This window comes from Canis aureus, chromosome 33 (assembly GCF_053574225.1).
Source record: "Canis aureus isolate CA01 chromosome 33, VMU_Caureus_v.1.0, whole genome shotgun sequence".
NCBI lineage: Eukaryota > Metazoa > Chordata > Mammalia > Carnivora > Canidae > Canis > Canis aureus.
In genome coordinates this window covers 22372754-22391235 of record NC_135643.1, presented here as the reverse complement: position 1 = coordinate 22391235, position 18482 = coordinate 22372754, and the positions used below count along the sequence as shown (strand labels likewise).

The following is an 18482-nucleotide window of genomic DNA, read 5'->3' as shown; positions in this document are numbered from 1 at the left end:
AGATGAGGAGGGAAAGGTGATGGTGATGCACTGGGAGGAGCATTGTGCAGATATTCAGAACCCCAGACTCTGGACTAGACTCTACCATTGATTATAGACACACTACTCCATTGGATCCTTAGACAAAAAAAGAGAGAAACTGTGAAGGATTTCACGGGATTTGCAGGGGCCAAGTATGGAAGTGATATACATGCTTTCTGTCTGTCTCCCATATAGAACTCAGTCACATGGGCCCATCAGTTGCAAAAAGTGCTGGGAAATGTGGTGGCACAATGTGCCCATAGGATGTGGGCCTGATGAACTGTTTCTGCCACACAGAGCAAAACAAGTTGGTCTATGAAATAATAAAGAGCTCAGACCCAGCCATAGACATATAAAGGAAGCTGATTTACAGCAGAATTGATGATTTAGATCAGTGGGTAAATGGTGTGTTTTTCAATAATTGGCACTATAAAATTGGCACATTTATCTACATGAAAAAATGGAATTGGATGCATACATATCGAGCATAAAATCCATTCCAAATTAATTGAAAAATTCAATGTGAAAGGGAAACTTTCAGAATACAATATAATTTTTATGATTTTGACACAGGGAAAGATTTCTTAAATAAGATGCAAAGAAATCACTGAAACTTATGTTTATCACATAACACTATAAAGAGAATGAAAACACAAGTCACGAACTGGAAGAAAGTATCTTCTATACATATAACTGAGAAAGAGTCACCAGAATATATTAAGAATCTTTTCAAAGCAATTAGAATAACGCAAACAACCCAAAAGAAAAAATATGGGCAAAAGCTTGAACAGGCACTCTACAGAAAAGGAAACCCATATGGCTGATAAGCATATGAAAAGATGCTCAGTCTAACTGGTAATAAGAGAAATGCAAATTAAAAGCACAACACACCAATGTGTAGATGTCCATTTTAGCGAGAAAATAAAAGATGAAAAGACAGTTTAAAATCTGAAAAATCCAAACATTGGTGAGGCTATGGGCAAAAAAAAAAAAACAAACTTACTTCAACATGCTTATCAATATAAGTATCTCTGCTCTCCAACATTAGTTTGTAGAGTTGAAGTTTAACATATTTCATGTGTCCTCAATTCCATTTCTAATTATCAAACCTAGACCAGTGTTCTTCAAATTTTTTTGCTTGCTATACAGCTTTAAAATTTGTCTAAAAATATACCTCCTGCCTGCCATGTTGTTAAATTGCCATCCAAAAAATCCATCCTCATTGTAAACGTTGCAAATGATGTACCTTCCAACATGTAGTAAATACCAATTTTTTTAAATAAAATGATTATATCACCTTATTAAATGTTTCCTTGGGATATAAATAGCAGTGATTTAATTCTCAGCAACATCTATTTAGAAAACACAAAAATAAGGTCTTCACCAGGATGCAATTCTTCGGTGTTACTTTTTCTTTTTTTATGTGCCTTCTTTAAGTCTATTTTTAAACTGAATCTTACTTCATATGATATATTTTAAGCTTGAAAGTCTTATTAATATTTCTTCTCTACAATAAAAGCATATTATAAATTAAAATTATATTTATAAAAATTTCCTAAGGCTTTAAATGCTAATGTTTTGGTTGAGTTAATTTTATAAATAATAATCATATACAAGTATCAAAACAATATTAAATATGTTTTTGGACTTTACAAATACTATTAAATACAAAAATACTATCTCTTAGTGAGATGACTCTTCTATTACTGGATTAACCTATAGATCAACACTGGGTTTTGCTAGAACTAGAGGATTTAGCATCATTTCTTATGTTTTGTTTCTACAGATATAAGCTCTGAGAAAACATATTTATATCAATAAGTAGATGGGAATTGAGGAGATTGGTTACTACAATATCAAATTATAATCAATCTTTGAGCTACTTCCAAGATATATGCCAAAACCACATAGATATTAATCACCAAAAATTATTTTCAATAGTCAATACACAGATAATTCAATTTTCTTTCAATATTGTTGAAATCAAGGGATTAAAAAACCACCTGACTTGCAAAAGGACTTGTTACCTAGATGTATTAGTTTGCTTAGGCTACCAAAACAAATACCACAGATGGGGTGGCTCAAAAAGAAATACATTTCCTTTTTGTTGCTAGAAGTGTGAACTCAAGGGGCTGGCAGGATCAAGGTGTTTCTTCTGAAGGCATCATCCTTGGCTTGTGCGTGGTTATCCTCTTTCTCAGTCTCCACATTGTCTTCCCTCTGTACTGTTTATGACCAATATCTCCTCTTCTTATAAGGATATCAATGGTATTAGATTAAGGATCACCTTAATGACCTCATTTAACTTAATCATCTTTTTAAAGACCCTGCCTTCAGTTACAATAACATGCTGAGGTATTGGGAGTTAGGACTTCAACATATGAATATCAAGGGTACACAATTCAGCCCATGAAACCAGACATTCAAATAGTTCGTTTTCTCAATACTATTCCACAGCAATATTTCAAACTGTTCTTTTGTTTGGTACCTTGCAAGTTGGCTTGTTACACCCCAAAATGCAGCATTGTGGTAAGACTCACCAACAGAGGCTCATCTTTTGTTAAAGTGGGGAAGAGGTTCGTTACACAGGAGCTGAACAGTCAAGACCTACAACTCAGGTAGCTTCTCAGGGAGATCAGTTTTTAAAGAAGAGTGTTTATAGAGGCAAAGGTCTTGGAAATTGGTTCCTTTAAAACTATGCATACCTCACATCCCTCGGGGAAAATATTTGTATATTCTTGCACTCATTTCCCAATTTTAAGACTACTGCTTTGGACTCTCAAACTCATGTCCCAAGTGACTGACAGTTCAGCACCATACCATTTGAAGATAAGTGTGGAAACAACACAAATGTGCGCAAACATAGTGAATTGTGGTAAGTGAATTGGGTTATAGTCATAAATGGAATGTTAAACAATGAAAATGAATTGAATTTAAATCTCAAATGACCTGGGTGAAACTTTAAGAAATAATATTGAAGGTAAAAGAAATCACAAAAGAATAAATGGGGTGGGGGGCATCTGGGTGGCTCAGTGGGTTGAGCATCCAACTCTTGATTTCAGCTCAGATCATGATCTCAGGGTGGTGAGATCAAGCCCCCCGTAAGGCTCTGCACTGAGCAGGGAGTCTGCTTAGGATTCTCTCTCTCCCTCTCCCTCTGCTTCTCTCCCCCCACTCTCGATCTCTCTCAAATAAATACATAAATCTTTTTTAAAAAAGAAGAAATGGGCTATTTTTCTATTTATGAGTGATAAAAAAAACAAAAGTTTTAGGGATACCAATATGTGTGGTTTATCTATTTTTAAAAGTCCAGGAAGGCCCCTGGGTGGCACAATTTGACTCTTGGTCTTTGGCTCAGATCATGATCTCAGGGTCTTGAGATCGAGCCCAGGGTTGAGCTCCATACTCAGTAAGGAGTCTGCTTGAGTTTCTCTCTCCTTCTCCCTCTATCCTTCCTCCCTATTTCTAAAATAAATAAATAAATCTTTTAATAAATCCAGGGATTTATAAGCACAGATTTTTAAGAAACTGGAGGCTATCTGAAGGGATAAGAAAGTATGTGGGACGTAGGCATGCATATATTGTTGAATCCTGACTCCTTATGCTTCACAAGTACTTTATAAATCTCTTTTTGTACCTACTTAATAAAATACTTCAAAATTTTAAAAGGCTGTGAGCAATTTGCAAAGGTAAATGAAGTTCAAACTACAGCTCTACTTAAGAACTTTCTGTACTTACAACAAGTATATTTTCACTAGACTAGCTCTAAGAAATAAGATCTGATAATTTATTTGGGTCACTAATTTTTCCTAGTATAAATATTTTGAACAAACTTCAATGATAATTATAGCCAGCTTTCAATTATTCTCCCCATGGAAAGGAGCCACAGAATAAATAATGAAAAACAACATAAAATGTAAAAATCATTACCATTTGGCCATAGGCTACATATTATTAATCTTGTGACACATTTACCTTTGCAGAAGATAATATAAAATTTTTATTGCCTGAGCACACAATATATATGAGAAATTATGACAGAGCATGCTGAAAAATGCAGACTATTTGAAAGAGGCTGCCTAGGAACTTGGCCATCTGGAAAGCTAAGGTTTGATCTTATTTCCAGACCTGATAATTAGGTCAAGTTATTTACATAAATATATTAGTTAATAACTTGCAAATATTAAAAAAAATTCTTCAATCTACTCAGAACATGCTGAAGAAAATGCAAAGGCAAACATGTCTAATATCAAATCAAATATCAAATTATAGCTCAAGTGTGACTTTGCTGGGAAAGATGAGGGTAGTTTTATAAATGTGTTTCAAGGCAAAACTCCAGACTAAAGCCCTTCAGATTGAGTATAAAAGAGCATTTTGCAATATCCTATCAGCAATAACATAAAGATATTGAGTCAACTGTTATTGTGTTTCAGAGAATTCTCCAGGTAGCTACCACATAAATCAAATAGAACTTGCCATAATAGGCACTATGTATTGTAAAGAAGTATTAGCAGCAGCCCAAACAAGTTTTAACAGGAAGGGAAGTGGGGCTGGTGTCAAGAATTCTAGATGGCCTAAGATTTCTCCTCCTTTAGAGGTGACATGTTAGCCTCCCACAATTCTGTGGGTATGTGTATAAGACTCAAGACTCCTGGTCAGAGACAAAGGACCATGTTACTCACTTCCAGGAAGCAGCATGAGCATCAGCATATTTGCACCCATCCCCTCATCCCCCATGTCCCACAGGAGCAATGCTGTCAGGCCCAGATGGATGCCTAAAGGAAAGGAACTCTGAACAGATGGAACACAAGACTGTTATAATGGGCATGCTTGCCCTTTGCTCCAGAGGGAGACACTACATATCTTCTACTGTGTTCACCATCTGAACATCCTTGAGAAGATAGTCCAAAACTGCCTCACTTGTAAGACATGCAGAAACATGACCACCCACAGAGGATTGCTTCCAAAAAGCCAGTGGTAACACCTGGGCCTGCCATTGCTTGTTACAAAGCAAACACAATGAACAAATGATTTTTCTATCCTGATTAATACGTGTGTACCCAACAACATATCCTCAAAATATTAAGTGCAATGTTAAGTGCAAATTCATAAAATTAGATAGTAAACTGAATAATTTATTGGCCTAGTGAATGCTATTAATACACTTCTCTCAAAAATTGAAAGATCAATTTACAAGAGAATTATAGAAGTGAAAGATCTGAATGACAACTATGTATTGTGTTTAGTAACCATATGTAGAACTATAAGCCTCCAAGTTAGTAAAAACACATTACTTTCATATATATAGGAAATAAATTTCATAAATTTATCACATTTTATATATAATGCAAAGCAAGCCTTAAATTAACATAGACTATTCTGTGAAATAAATAGAAAAAACAAAAAAACCACAAAACTGCCATAAACTTGGGAATTTTTTTTAAAGATTTTATTTATTTATTCATGAGAGACACAGAGAGAGAGAGAGGCAGAGACGCAGGCAGAGGGAGAAGCAGGCTCCATGCAGGGAAACCCACATGGGACCCGATCCCAGGTCTCCAGGATCACACTCCGGGCTGCAGGCGGCGCTAAACCGCTGTGCCACCAGGGCTGCCCTAAATTTGGGAATTTAAACACAAATACACATACTTCTACATAATTCATAGGTCAAATAATTAGAAAAGACTTAGAGTTTAATGATAATGAAATTGTTACGGTGCAAAAATTTATAGGATGTAGTTAAGAGAATCTATAAAAAGGAGTATATAACCTTAAATGTTTACAGGAGAAAAGAAAAAACTTGAAAATCCATAAGTTAAATCTTCTCGATGTCGAAGAGGAAAATTTTGAAAATTTTGAAATCCCAAAAACTAGGAGAGAAATGATATAGAGGCAGTAATTAAAGAGTTTTTTAAAAACATAAATGGGCAGGCCGGGTGGCTCAGCGGTTTAGCACTGTCTTCAGTCCAGGGCCTGATCCTGGAGACCCACGTGGGGCTCCCTGCATGGAGCCTGCTTCTCCTTCTGCCTGTGTCTCTGCCTCTCTCTCTCTCTCTCTCTCTCTCTCTCTCTCTCTGTGCCTCATGAATAAATAAATAAAATCTTTTATAAAAACAAATAAATAAATAAATAAATAAATAAATAAATAAATAAATAAATAAATAGTGTCATCAAAAACCCTCCCAATTTTTTAGAAAAGACTACTAATAACATTGACAAACTGGGGACAATGAACAAGGAGAAAATAGAAAGCACCTTCCACAGTCGTAGGCGTGAAAATAGGAATATAAATGCAGATGTAATAGGTAATACAAGAAAAACAGGTGCATATTTTAATCTCACTAAAAGGCAATCTTATGTTGACTAAGAATGGAGGAAGAATAATTAGTAAAGTATAATACATATTGTTTGTGGATCCGTACATATGTAATAAGGGGATAAAATATACATGTAAAAAATAAAAACTAATTCAGTATAATAGTTACCTCTAGAAAGAGCATGGAATGAGATCTGAGAATGCTGTGCAAGAGCATCTTTAATGAATTATTGATCAAAAACTAAAGACAGGGTTACCCAGGTGGCTCAATCAATTAAACTTCCACCTTTGGCTCAGGTCATGATCTCAGGGTCCTGGGATAGAGCCCCACACCTGGCTCAGGGAGTCCCTCCCCCTACTTGTGTGTCCTCTCTCTCTCTTGCTCTCTCTCTCTCTCTCTGTCAAATAAATAGTAAGATCTTTAAAAAAAACCCAAAGCTAAATAAAATAAGTTTCCAAACTGTTAAAATCCAGTACACTGATAGTTGTTTTCTACTTCTCTGTATTTTTCTGTGTGCTTGAATATTTTATATACTTTTTTAAATGATTGGTATTCATGAGGCACCTAGGTGGCTAGTGGTTGAGCATCTGCCTTTGGCTCACATCATGATCCTAGGGTCCTGGGATTAATCCCCCAGAGGGAGCCTGCTTCTCCCTCTGCCTATGTCTCTGCCTCTCTCTGTGTCTCTCATGAGTAAATAAATAAAATCTTTTAAAAAATGATTGATATTCATGAAAAGACTTATTCAGAGGAGGGAGAGGGTTGCATGTAGAAAGAACACGGTGACAGAAAAAAATTTGAAAAATTCTGAGCATGAAACGCCGGGACACCTGCACCCCGATGTTTCTAGCAGCAATGTCCACAATAGCCAAACTGTGGAAGGAGCCTCGGTGTCCATCAAAAGATGAGTGGATAAAGAAGATGTGATTTATGTATACAATGGAATATTCCTCAGCCATTAGAAACAACAAATACCCACCATTTGCTTCGACGTGGATAGAACTGGAGGGTATTATGCTGAGTGAAGTGAGTCAATCGGAGAAGGACAAACAGTGTATGTTCTCATTCATTTGGGGAATATAAATAATAGTGAAAGGGAATAGAAGGGAAGGGAGAAGAAATGTGTGGGAAATATCAGAAAGGGAGACAGAACATAAAGACTCCTAACTCTGGGAAATGAACTAGGGGTGGTGGAAGGGGAGGAGGGTGGGGGGTGGGGGTGAATGGGTGACGGGCACTGAGGGGGGCACTTGACGGGATGAGCACTGGGTGTTATTCTGTATGTTGGTAAATCGAACACCAATAAAAAATAAATTTATTTAAAAAAAAAAAGAAAAATTCTGAGCAACTTGAAGCCAGAGACTTAGATTTTCGTCTTGGTCTTTATTCAGTAATTATTTATTAGAAGAGTCAGAGGTCATTATGGCTCAGCATGGATAGGTCTTTTGGAAGCAACATTGAGAAATGTAGTTTCTGCATAGTTTCTATTTCATGTTTCTAATTAGTGAGGTGTTACTACAATACAGATTTGGGGGAGATCAATCAGACAATATTGTATATAATGATTAAGGAGTCATAGACAAGAGGCAAGAGGTCAGTAAAGAGCAAACTGAATAGCCTAAGTGGGAAGGGAGAAAAGTCAAAACTAGAGAAGAAACCATTTATATTAAATATACTAATGATGATGATGTTGACAGTAATTAGTTCCAGAGCCACTGAAAGGAAAAATGAACTGGCTTTGGTGGCTGGGTATAAGGAAGAGAAAAGGGAGAACTTCAATGAACTTCTGGCGGTTAAGTGTTTAATGCAAGAGGTAATACCATTACCCAGAATGGGTAATGAGAGAACTTACTGAAGTTTCCATAAAATAAGATTACCACATATCTCACATTTGGCATCATTTCTGGTTTAATAACTGCCTTAGGTGGAATTCCCTGAAAGAGACTCCGAGGTGGAGATTTGCCAGCAGGAAGCCAATGCTTTTCAATCAACACTTCTGGAAGAGAGAAAGAAGTAGACCTGAGCAAAAGAAAAACTTGGAACAGTTGAGACATTCTCGAGAGACAAGAGGCCTTCCTTGATCCCTCAGGAAGCTCTAGGGTTTGAATGCCCTTCAGAATTGTTCTCCCTGCAGTACAGAATTGGACCTTTATCCTTTCCTCTATTGACCAGGCCTTAAAAACCAGATGCCAAGGCCAGGAGGGGTGAGACTTTGGACTCTTCAGCTGAAGGTAGGTCCTGAAGTGCTGATTCGGCTGTAAGCAACCAACATTTCCAACGGCTTAGGTGATGCCAGCCTCAGACATGAAGAGGGTCGTAGAATCCACCACAATCCCTGGCATGGGGCACTCAGATCTCCTTGTCATCATATAATAAATTCTAGGTCCAGCTCTTGCAGGGTTCTGTTTGATCTCTTTCCTGGGAAGCTATCAGAGGAAAGTTAGTGGGATGAACTTCAGCCCTCCTAATGCAGGTGGTCAAAAGCTGTCATCATTCCTTCCTTACTACCATTCTAGATTCCTCACTTCCTCTGTTATCATGTCTCCTAGTCAGGTGACTCACTAGCAGAGTGACCCAGACCCTCATTGCAGAGAGATCTGAGCCCCTGGTCACCATGTCCTTAGGCCATGGTTGCTGCCCTCATTCACTAATTTTTGGCTGTTCCCCCCATAGTAGTTCTTACTCTATAGACCAAAGCCCTGATATGCAGTGCTAACTGCCAAATACATCCACTGGAATTATACCTTTGGGGACTGAGGAAGTAACCACTAGATCCATACCTAAGTCCAGTGGCTACTGTCAAGGCTGCACCTAGGCCCAAATTTCATTTACTTTTTGGAGGTTGTGATGATGTTGAGGTGCCAGACCATCAGTGTCAACCCAGACCCCACCCCACCCAACCCCCCTATCTGACACATCTTGAAATTATGTGTTGCTCATTTTCTCTTGTACAGCTATCCAAGTAAATGGCTGCTGGTCACCTTGGGAAAGAAGTGGGGAGTCTTTATTGTATATGCTTATCAGGGGATTGCCGGGAGGTTTTCTCCAGGAGTTTCAACCTCCCCTTCAGTAAATGGGTGCTAGGTTGTAAACTGACTCAGTTCTGAAAGCTAAGTGCAGCACTGTGACTTTTCATGGGAGTGCTGCCTCCAAGGAGCATGACTTGGGGTGAGGGCAAGGCCCAGAGAAGGATTCTACCAAGAGCTGTCAATACCAGCAGCTGGGGAGTGAGAGCCTGGACCCACGTGGTGCACCAAGGTATGGCATCCTTTACCACAACCTGTGTTTTTAAGGGGAATATGGAAAGACGGAACAGGAAGGGAGAAAATCTAAGAATGTTTGCAATTTTAAATTATCAGAGTTCCTGTTGGTCTTAATTCTGCCTCGGTCTCCAAGGATAAATTTGCAATATGGTGTTCTCAGTCTCCTGTGGAATAATTCTGATATGCCAGACACAACTTGAACAAATATATCATGTACCTATAATTAAACAAAGGAAGTGTTTACCTTTTTGCTAAGGTCTCATGTCTTTGTTGTAGGTGGAGAGAACAGCTGGAAAATTCTTATCTGGCTCATTGGAAATGGCATAAGAATAACCCCCTACATGGCAAGACCAGCTCTCTGAACTTTTGTATGCCCTAGACTTCTTCACTTATGATGCCAGGCATGATGAAAAACAACCAGGCCATGAGAAAACTGTTTTGTTTTGTTTTTAAATCCATTCTCCAAATGTGAAAGGGCCCTGTTGAAGAAAAGGCCCAAAATAATATATCATTATGTACAGCATCATAGTGGATGGCCTCGTCCAGTTCCTGTGGGGACGAAGAGTACTTTACTGCTGGAGTTACAGAAACACTAGTGTGCCCTAGAAGAGCCCAAATTCAAGGTTGCTCTTGGTACAAAGCCCTGAAAGGTGTTACTTTAGTTCTTCATGACAATCATCCCAAACTGCTGTGCAGTCAAACCCTTCCATCCATCAACATTTGAATCGTTGGAAAGAATAAAGTGTTATGAATTTAGAACAACTATTTCTCACTGCTCACAGACTGATATATTTTGTGTTTCCCTTTAACAAGCGGAGAAAGTGACAATAAATCCAGGTGAATGTTGATATAAACTAGGGATTTCCAGCCTCAGAGGTGTAACTACAAGAGCAATGAACAAGGTTGTTTTGGAAGAAAAGTATTTCTGGAATTCAAGGATTGCCATTTTGAGTTGGTTTATCTTTATCACTCTGGGTTTACTGAGTATTACAACAAATTACATAGTTTATAATAAATCTTTTATGACAGTCTTACAATGTGACTTTTCTATACTTTAGCTCAGGCAGGAAAAAATAAACAAAATAAAGTCCCTTCTTTTAAAAATTCAAGACTAGACCAAGCAAGCAAACAAAAAGTGCTAAACAAACAAACAGAAAGGACCTCTAAACATAAGGCATTTTTCTGCTTAATTGCATTTAAAGCTTCTTTAACTTTGACAAGTACCTTCCCCCCCCATCACCTTTGTTTATCCTACCCTTCGTAGAACTCCTCTTCACAAGATTTGCACTTAGTATTTATAAAGTAGCTTAAAAACTCATTTATCCTTTCCATATCATTGAAAGAGAAAGCTTTTATTATGTCATAGTTGAAATTAATATATTATACCATAAACATATGAGCAGGTTTCAGGCCTCTTGGGTTCATCATTGGTGTGAGTGGATGCAATGAAGTCTGAGAAGACTTCCCTTAAGAGAATGCAAATAAAACCAGAGAGCCTGGAGGACCCTACAGGCCTGGACTATTTAAATCATAAAGGTGATAAAGTCGTAACTAATTATTTTTTGTGTGTGACTAATTATTTTTTAAAAAGGGCCTTTAATTGAGTACAAAACCGTGTTAATTGGAAAAAAACAAAACACAACACTCTGACTATTCCTGGCCACAGAGGGGCAGTCTCCCTACTTTGTATAATGTAAGAATGACCTAGGCCTCCTGTTAATAGACTGCCAGAGCCACCCCAGAAATTCCTCTCAGATCTGAGTGGGTTCTGAAATCTGTGTTTAACAAGTCTCCCTGGGATTTGATGTGACCGGGCAAATGAGGGCACTTCCCATGCCTCTGCTGGAGCCTGATGCAACATTTTTAAGAAACCTCCTTTCCTGCCGAACTGTATTCCAAAAACAACAGAGCTCACAGAAAAAAATCACATTGGAGAAGGGCATGTAAAATCTGTGCAATGTAACCACGGCAGTAACAAAACAATAACAGTTCTAATGAAACAAATAAACAAAAGGCTACACAAGTAAAAAACAAAAAACAAAAAACAAAAAAACAAAAAACAAGCGCACCACCGTAAATACAGGATTCTATTATTAAAAAAGTGAAAGCTAGCTTAATGAAAGGCTGTGTAAGGAAGGGTTAGACTGTCCAGTCACAGAGATAAGGACCAAATCCACAAAGTACTGTGGGAGAACCAAGTCCTATGCACTTCAAAGGCAGCATCTGTGGCCAGACTGATGCCAGCGGAAGCCAGGAGGTGAACAGACCCCATCCCAGCACTGAATTCTGGGGCTTGCGGCCTCTCACCCTGTTCCTGTAACTTGCACTCACTTTCTGTTACCTGTTGACCACTGTGCTGAAATTGCTCATGACCTCCCTTCCCTATTTAGCAGTAGCTTTTGGAGTAATGTGTCTTATGGAAATGCATTTTAGAAACAAGGGACTGAGACTGGGTATGCTCATGACTGCAGGAGTGTAAGTTCGCCGGCCTTTCAGAGGGCATATCTAAATAAGGATAAAGAGACTTGAAATAGTCACCTTTTCTAATTCAGTGACATCGCCAAGGCTGCTGCTGGCACCACTGCCACTGCCCACAAGGGGAACTAGCTGCCACCCTTCTCAGCACGTGAACTCTGCATAGCCCGTCTCCCTCAGTGTGCCAGCCTTCTATTCAAGGTGGAGGAGAGCCCTCGTGCTAGCTGCAAAGGAGGCTGGGAAGCAAGTATAGCCATATCTTTCAGCTTCTGTGGGGTGTGTGTGTGTGTAAGGGGGTCCCTCCAGCTAGAAAGAGGATTCAGGTGCTGAAAGGAAATGAAAAGCTATATCCTTTAAGGATACTCATTCTATAGAAGTAAAAATTGGAATTACATCAGGTGATTTGTTAATTAAATATGATATACCCATGTACCCATAGGATGGGATTCATCTACCATCATTCAAAATCTGATTTTCAGGGGCCCCTGGGTGGCATAGTCAGTTAAAGCTACAGACTCTTGGTTTTGGCTCAGGTCTGATCTCTTGTGCTTAGCTTCCTTATGGAGATGGAGCATGGTCAGGTTCAGGGCTCAGCCCAGAATCTGCTTGAGTTTCTCTCCCTCTCCTTCTGCCCCTCCCCTCCAACACACTTGCATGTTTGTGCCTGCACCTGCACTCTCTCTCTAATAAATAAATCTTAAAAAAATAAAATAATAAAATCTATTTCTCATAGACGATGTAATGACTTGGGAAATTCTTATCTGTATTTCTTATTTTTCCTTTAATTACTTTACAAAGAAAAAAGAATAGAAGAATAAGAAGGATACATACCAAAATGTTGTCTGCATTTATCTCTGATTTATCCAATTATAGGTAATTTTTATTTTCATTTTTACACTTTTCCATGTTTTCCAAATATTCCAATAAGTGGGTTTTCTTTAAGTTGAATTCATGTGAACTCCCCAACAGAGGATAGATTGTAGCACACAGCTTAAAAAAAAAGTCAGATAAATATAAGCATATCTTTCAGAATTTCTTTATAAAATGGTAGCTTAAAAATGATAAAACTGTGATGTTTCTTTCATTGCATATATGCTGTAAATGATCATTCCAATTAATCATTCCCGATAAACTCACGTCTAATCAATTGTTCTCGTGGGTAAGGACATGTTAGGGCCCAGTTTTTTAAACTTGGAGTTGCCAACTATTTAAAGATTACAGTTGCTTTCATCTTTTCCTGGACAATCATCTGAGGCTTAGAGTAAAAGCTGAACTGAGATTTTAAAGGTCTAGTTGAGAGTGACCCAGTTCCTACTTCCTAATAAAAATCATCATAATAAGTATCATTTGAAGACTTTTGTGTTAGACACTGTATTAGGCCATTTTATGCATGTTAGTCTTCTTCTTCCAGTAAATAATTGCTCCATTTTGCTAAGGGGTAAACCTTGAAGAGATATTTCACTTATTCAAAGTCTCACAGCCATTAAAAGTGGTGGAATCCAGATGCAAACCCACGTCAGTTTGAGCTTCAGCAGGGCCACACAAGCATGAGCCATTAAACACTCAAGTCAAGTGACATCAAGGTTCAAACATAGAAAGGACCAAGTACAAACCTCAAGTTCTATAGTCAGGGTACACAGTGACTGGAGAGCCTGGAGTTCAATCTCGGATAAAGACAGGAGGCATTAAGGCAGAGTGAGCAACAAGCAACAAGCCTTCCATGGCCATGCATAGACACACTGGGGTGTTTGCCACTATCTGTGGGTTGGCATAGAGGTGGCGTGAAGCTCATGGGAGGTCAAGCTGGCTGAGGGCCAGACTCAGGGAAGTGAGTGAATCACCGTCTCTACCAAACTTGGTATTTTTCACCTCCCGGTTTCAGTCTGTGAAATAATTGAAATTAGTATTGATGACCCAGGGACCTCAGTTGAACTTTAGGAAGAAATATGTGTGCATCCTGGAACCAAACAGGTGGGTCTGAATCCATGTTTTATCTCCAATTAACTGTGTGGTCTGGGGTAAGCTTCTTGTGCTTAGTTTCCTTGTCAGTGAAAAGCAAGACTAACACCTCATAGAATTATTATGAGGATTTAATGACTTAATGTACAGAGAGAACTGTGCATAGTACAAACCTAGTAGTCTTTATTACTTGTTTTTAAGCATGTCCTTGCAGTCTAATAGATACCGGCCACACACACAGAGGGAATTAGTGAGAGAGGATATAGTCTAAAGCTCATAAAGTCACCAAAGGGCTAAATTCCCTCCAAGTTCCCTCAACACCAGGTGCGAACACAACAGACTATTTTAGGATCCCACTCACCGAATACCTTGCCAGCCACGCTTTCATGGGTTCAAGGACTTGGCAGGAAGGAGCCCATAGATGGCAGACCTTTAGAACTCTTCACTAGGTAGACCAGAGATGACAGATTCTCCAAGCAATAGATCAGTTGTCTTGACTTTGATTTAAGGCAAGATTCTAGCATGCATCATAAAAATAACTGCCACCATTCAGATGAGGAAGAATCAGTGAGCACTAGGACTCAGCCTACTTTCATTACCACTCATTCAGAAGAGACTCACAATGTATTTTTTTGACTGGCTCTCCAAACCCTAAATTTAAGAAAAGAAATATGATAATTGACTTCAAATATTTGAAACACTGTTGTGTGTGTATATATGTGTCTGTGTGTGTATATGTAAAAGTTACATTTGTTCCACATGACCTGAAGATCCAAAGATCTGCAAAACAGATCTCATTTCAATAATAACAAAAAACTTTCTAACAGTGTAAGCCAGAAGTGGCAAACTGCCTACCAGTGGGTCAAATTTAACACTTGTGCAATCTTTTGTTTGCTTCACAAATAGGCATAGTGCGTGCTGCTGCGTATGCTGTACTTTCACAAGTTGTGCAGTTGTGCAAAGTGGCCCAGACACTTTCACATTTAAATCCAAATTTCCGTCTTTTCTGGAGAAAACCCATGATGTGCAACAAAGACTGCATTCCCTTAGAGGGGCAACACGCTGTCACTGAATGGAACACTCTTCCTGTAGACGGGTATATGTGTTACAGTGGGAACATTGTCCCCACCTGACGCATCACTAGTTTACAGCACCAACGGAGAGCGTTTGAGTTACGATCTCAAATGATCTTAATAAGTGCAGAGAGAGGTCCCCTTCCATCATTACGATTCTCTAATTTTCTATTTTCCTGTGTCTAAAAGTCACTCGAAAATCTCCATGCTTTGTTGTTGTTAGCTATTTATGAGGTTACCAGGTCCTACGTGTCCTTTTCAATAAGAATCTAACACCATTCTTTGCTTTAAGCATATGTCTTACTTGGTAGCTCTTTGACTAGCAGCTGTGAGGCTGTTCTTTCTCAAATTTCAAAGCGACTTTAAGAATAAGGACAGGAAACTCAAGTACTTCAGCAGAACTTTTGGATGCTCTCCTGTGACTGATAAATGCATGCTGAAGAGTAAATTGCTACAACTATCTATTTTTACATGACTTGTGTCATGTCACTCCAATACATGCTCTGAGTAAATATATTGAATTTTCTGATGTTCAACTACACCAAGACTTTTTCTTTGTACTTTGCAGATTTTACTGATTTATATTCTTGAGAAAATAAAAATCATGAAAAGCACAGAGTTTAATGAATGTGTTAAGGCAGGTTATGCTATTATCATAAATGAGAAAAAATAGAATCACAGTAGCATTGTTCAAAATAAAATGGTGATTTAAAAAATAACTATAATAACCAACCAAACTAAACAAAACAAAACACCTAGATAGTGTTTCTGCACATTAGGTAAAAAAAATAAAGCTGTTTTTGCAAAAGCTAAAATTGTTGGCTAGCACTTGAGTGTAGTAACATGTGGGAGGATATGTTTCTAAATATACTGTAAATCAATCCTCTTGGTCATTAGGTATCATGCGATCTTACTGTCCTCAAAACTCAGAAACGAGAAAATCCTCAGAACATTTTTTGGCAGAAATTTTAACTACTCTGGTAAGTGTGTCTGCTAAATACTATTAAGTAAAATGCTCATTTCCATGAGTAACATACAATGAGAAAATATATAATAAAATATGACTTGATGAAAGCAAGCTATCTAATCTTTTAAAAAGTGAAAAAAAAAACTTCTAAAATGTTTTATTGCTGGATCCCTGGGTGGCTCAGTGGTTTAATGCCTGCCTTTGGCCCAGGGCATGATCCTGGAGACCCGGGATCAAGTCCCACATCGGGTTCCCTGCATGGAGCCTGCCTCTCCCTCTGCCTGCATCTCTGCCTCTCTCTGTGTGTCTCTCATGAATAAATAAATAAAATCTAAATAAATAAATAAATACATAAAATGTTTTATTGCTTAAAAATGTCCAGAAGTACCAAACAGCAAAGGTGACCTATGTTGTTTCTATTATTTAAAAAATAAACTTGAATTCTACTGAAAACTTAGAAAACAAATATATTTGGGGAGATTTATAGGATTTCTTGATTAGGAAAAAAATACTGTACTTAAAGACCTCTAACTATCTGTTCCTGAAATATTTCCAACTCCATATTAAATAAATAAATTCTGCAAGAATATTTGGCTCAAATATCTTTGGTTCAGGGACGCCTGGGTGGCTCAGTGTTTAAGCATCTGCCTTTGGCTCAGGTCTGTTTCTTTATTCTTGCCCTTTCCCTTTTTATTGTATTAAAATTCCACTTGGTCACCTTTCCCCTTATCACCCTGTCAAAGCTACTGCTCTGGTACCCACCGTGATAAGGAAGTATTCCCTTCGAAACATGCATCTGCATCATCCTAACCTTGCACCATGAAACCCCAGTTCTGCTGCAACTAACACTATTGAAAAACTGGGAGAAAAAAAAAAAAAACAAGATTCACTCCTACAAAAGAAAATGGATTTAGAAAAGTGATGACCACATGTTTATGACTTCAAGTCAAAGGAGATGAAATTATACTTTCTTAAAATTATTAGGAGAATGATAGTGTGATAGGAAGTACGCAGTGCAAGCAGAGTGCCTTAGAGGAGCACGCTCTGTTTTGGGGGCTTTGCCTTGCTCTGCTGAATTCAATCACCAGGCAGTCCTGCAGGGTAAAAATTGCTACCTTCACTCAAAGGAGGGAATTGAGGGTTAAGGCAGTTAAATAATTTGCTAGAGGTCGAAGAGTGAAGATAATTGGCTTTGACCTTGCGTTCTGATTTCAAAACCTGTGCCTTTTAGGTTATACCCTCTCTTAACCCCTTAGCAGAAGCAAAATGGCATTTAGAACAGAAGCCATGTTTTAAAAATATTTAAGGAAATAGGTAGCCCCTTTCTGCACTTCTCTCTCTGGCTCTGGCCCTTGGCTCTGGCCCGTGGCGCCAGCAGGATGGGCAAGTGTCGCATGCAGCCTTCCTACTGCCAGGAAGCTCCAGAGCCACTGATGAGATCAGAAGTGGCATGATAAACAGTACAAGAGAGCCCATTTGGGCACAGCCCTGAAAGCCAATGCTTTTGGAGGAACTTCCCACGCAAAGGAAATTGCGCTGGAAAAAGTAAGGGTTAAAGCCAAACAGCCAAATTCTGCCATCAGGAAGTATGTCATGGTCCAGCTGATCAAGAATGTCCAAAAAAACAAAACCAAAACCAAAACCAAAAACAAACAAACAAACAAACAAAACCCACAGCCTTTAATACCCAATAATGTTTGTTTGAATTTTACCGAGAAAAATGATGAGGTTCTGGTCACTGGCTTTGGTCACAAAGGTCATGCTGTCAGTGACACTCCTGGAGTTCCCTTTAACGTTGTCAAAATAGCCAGTGTCTTTCCTTTGGCCTTGTACAAAGGCAAGGAGGAAGGACAAAGATCATAAGCTCTGATAGTGAACACATGACAATAATAAATTTTCATATGTCAAAAAACAAAAAAATAAAATATCTAAGGAAATAACAGTGAGTGGAACATTGAGCTATAACGTTTTGACACACAGTTGTCAGATGAAGAGATAAAACATCTCAGGAGTGGGAAAATGTTGCAAGATCAGTGGGAAAACTTAGCCTGAAGGAGCTAAATGACTGTGCTACTCTGCATCACCGAATCCCAGAACAAGTTCCTCCCAAACAACTGAAATTAGCTAGTAAGAGAATTTCAGCTGCTAATATAGAATTTATTTTTCAAGTTGTTTGGTGCTCCTTTAACTTCAGTACAATGAATCTATAAGTCTTCTTCCAAAGAGGTATCTACACATCACATACCAAAGCACTTGGCACGGTGTTGGCATACTAAAGGCAATAGATGAGGCAAGGCTGATGGAGTGAACCAACTCATGAATTAATTAATGAAATTACATAAAACAAAATCACGAGGAGAGTTACCAGAAGAGCACATATAACAAAAGGTCTGCCTGCACAGAACAC

The 18482-nt window shown here is 38.4% G+C and overlaps 1 pseudogene; it reads left to right on the top strand.

Moving 5' to 3' along the window:
• Nucleotides 1-17454: 17454 nt before the first annotated feature.
• Nucleotides 17455-17938, top strand: LOC144304252 (small ribosomal subunit protein uS12 pseudogene; annotated as a pseudogene).
• Nucleotides 17939-18482: the final 544 nt, after the last annotated feature.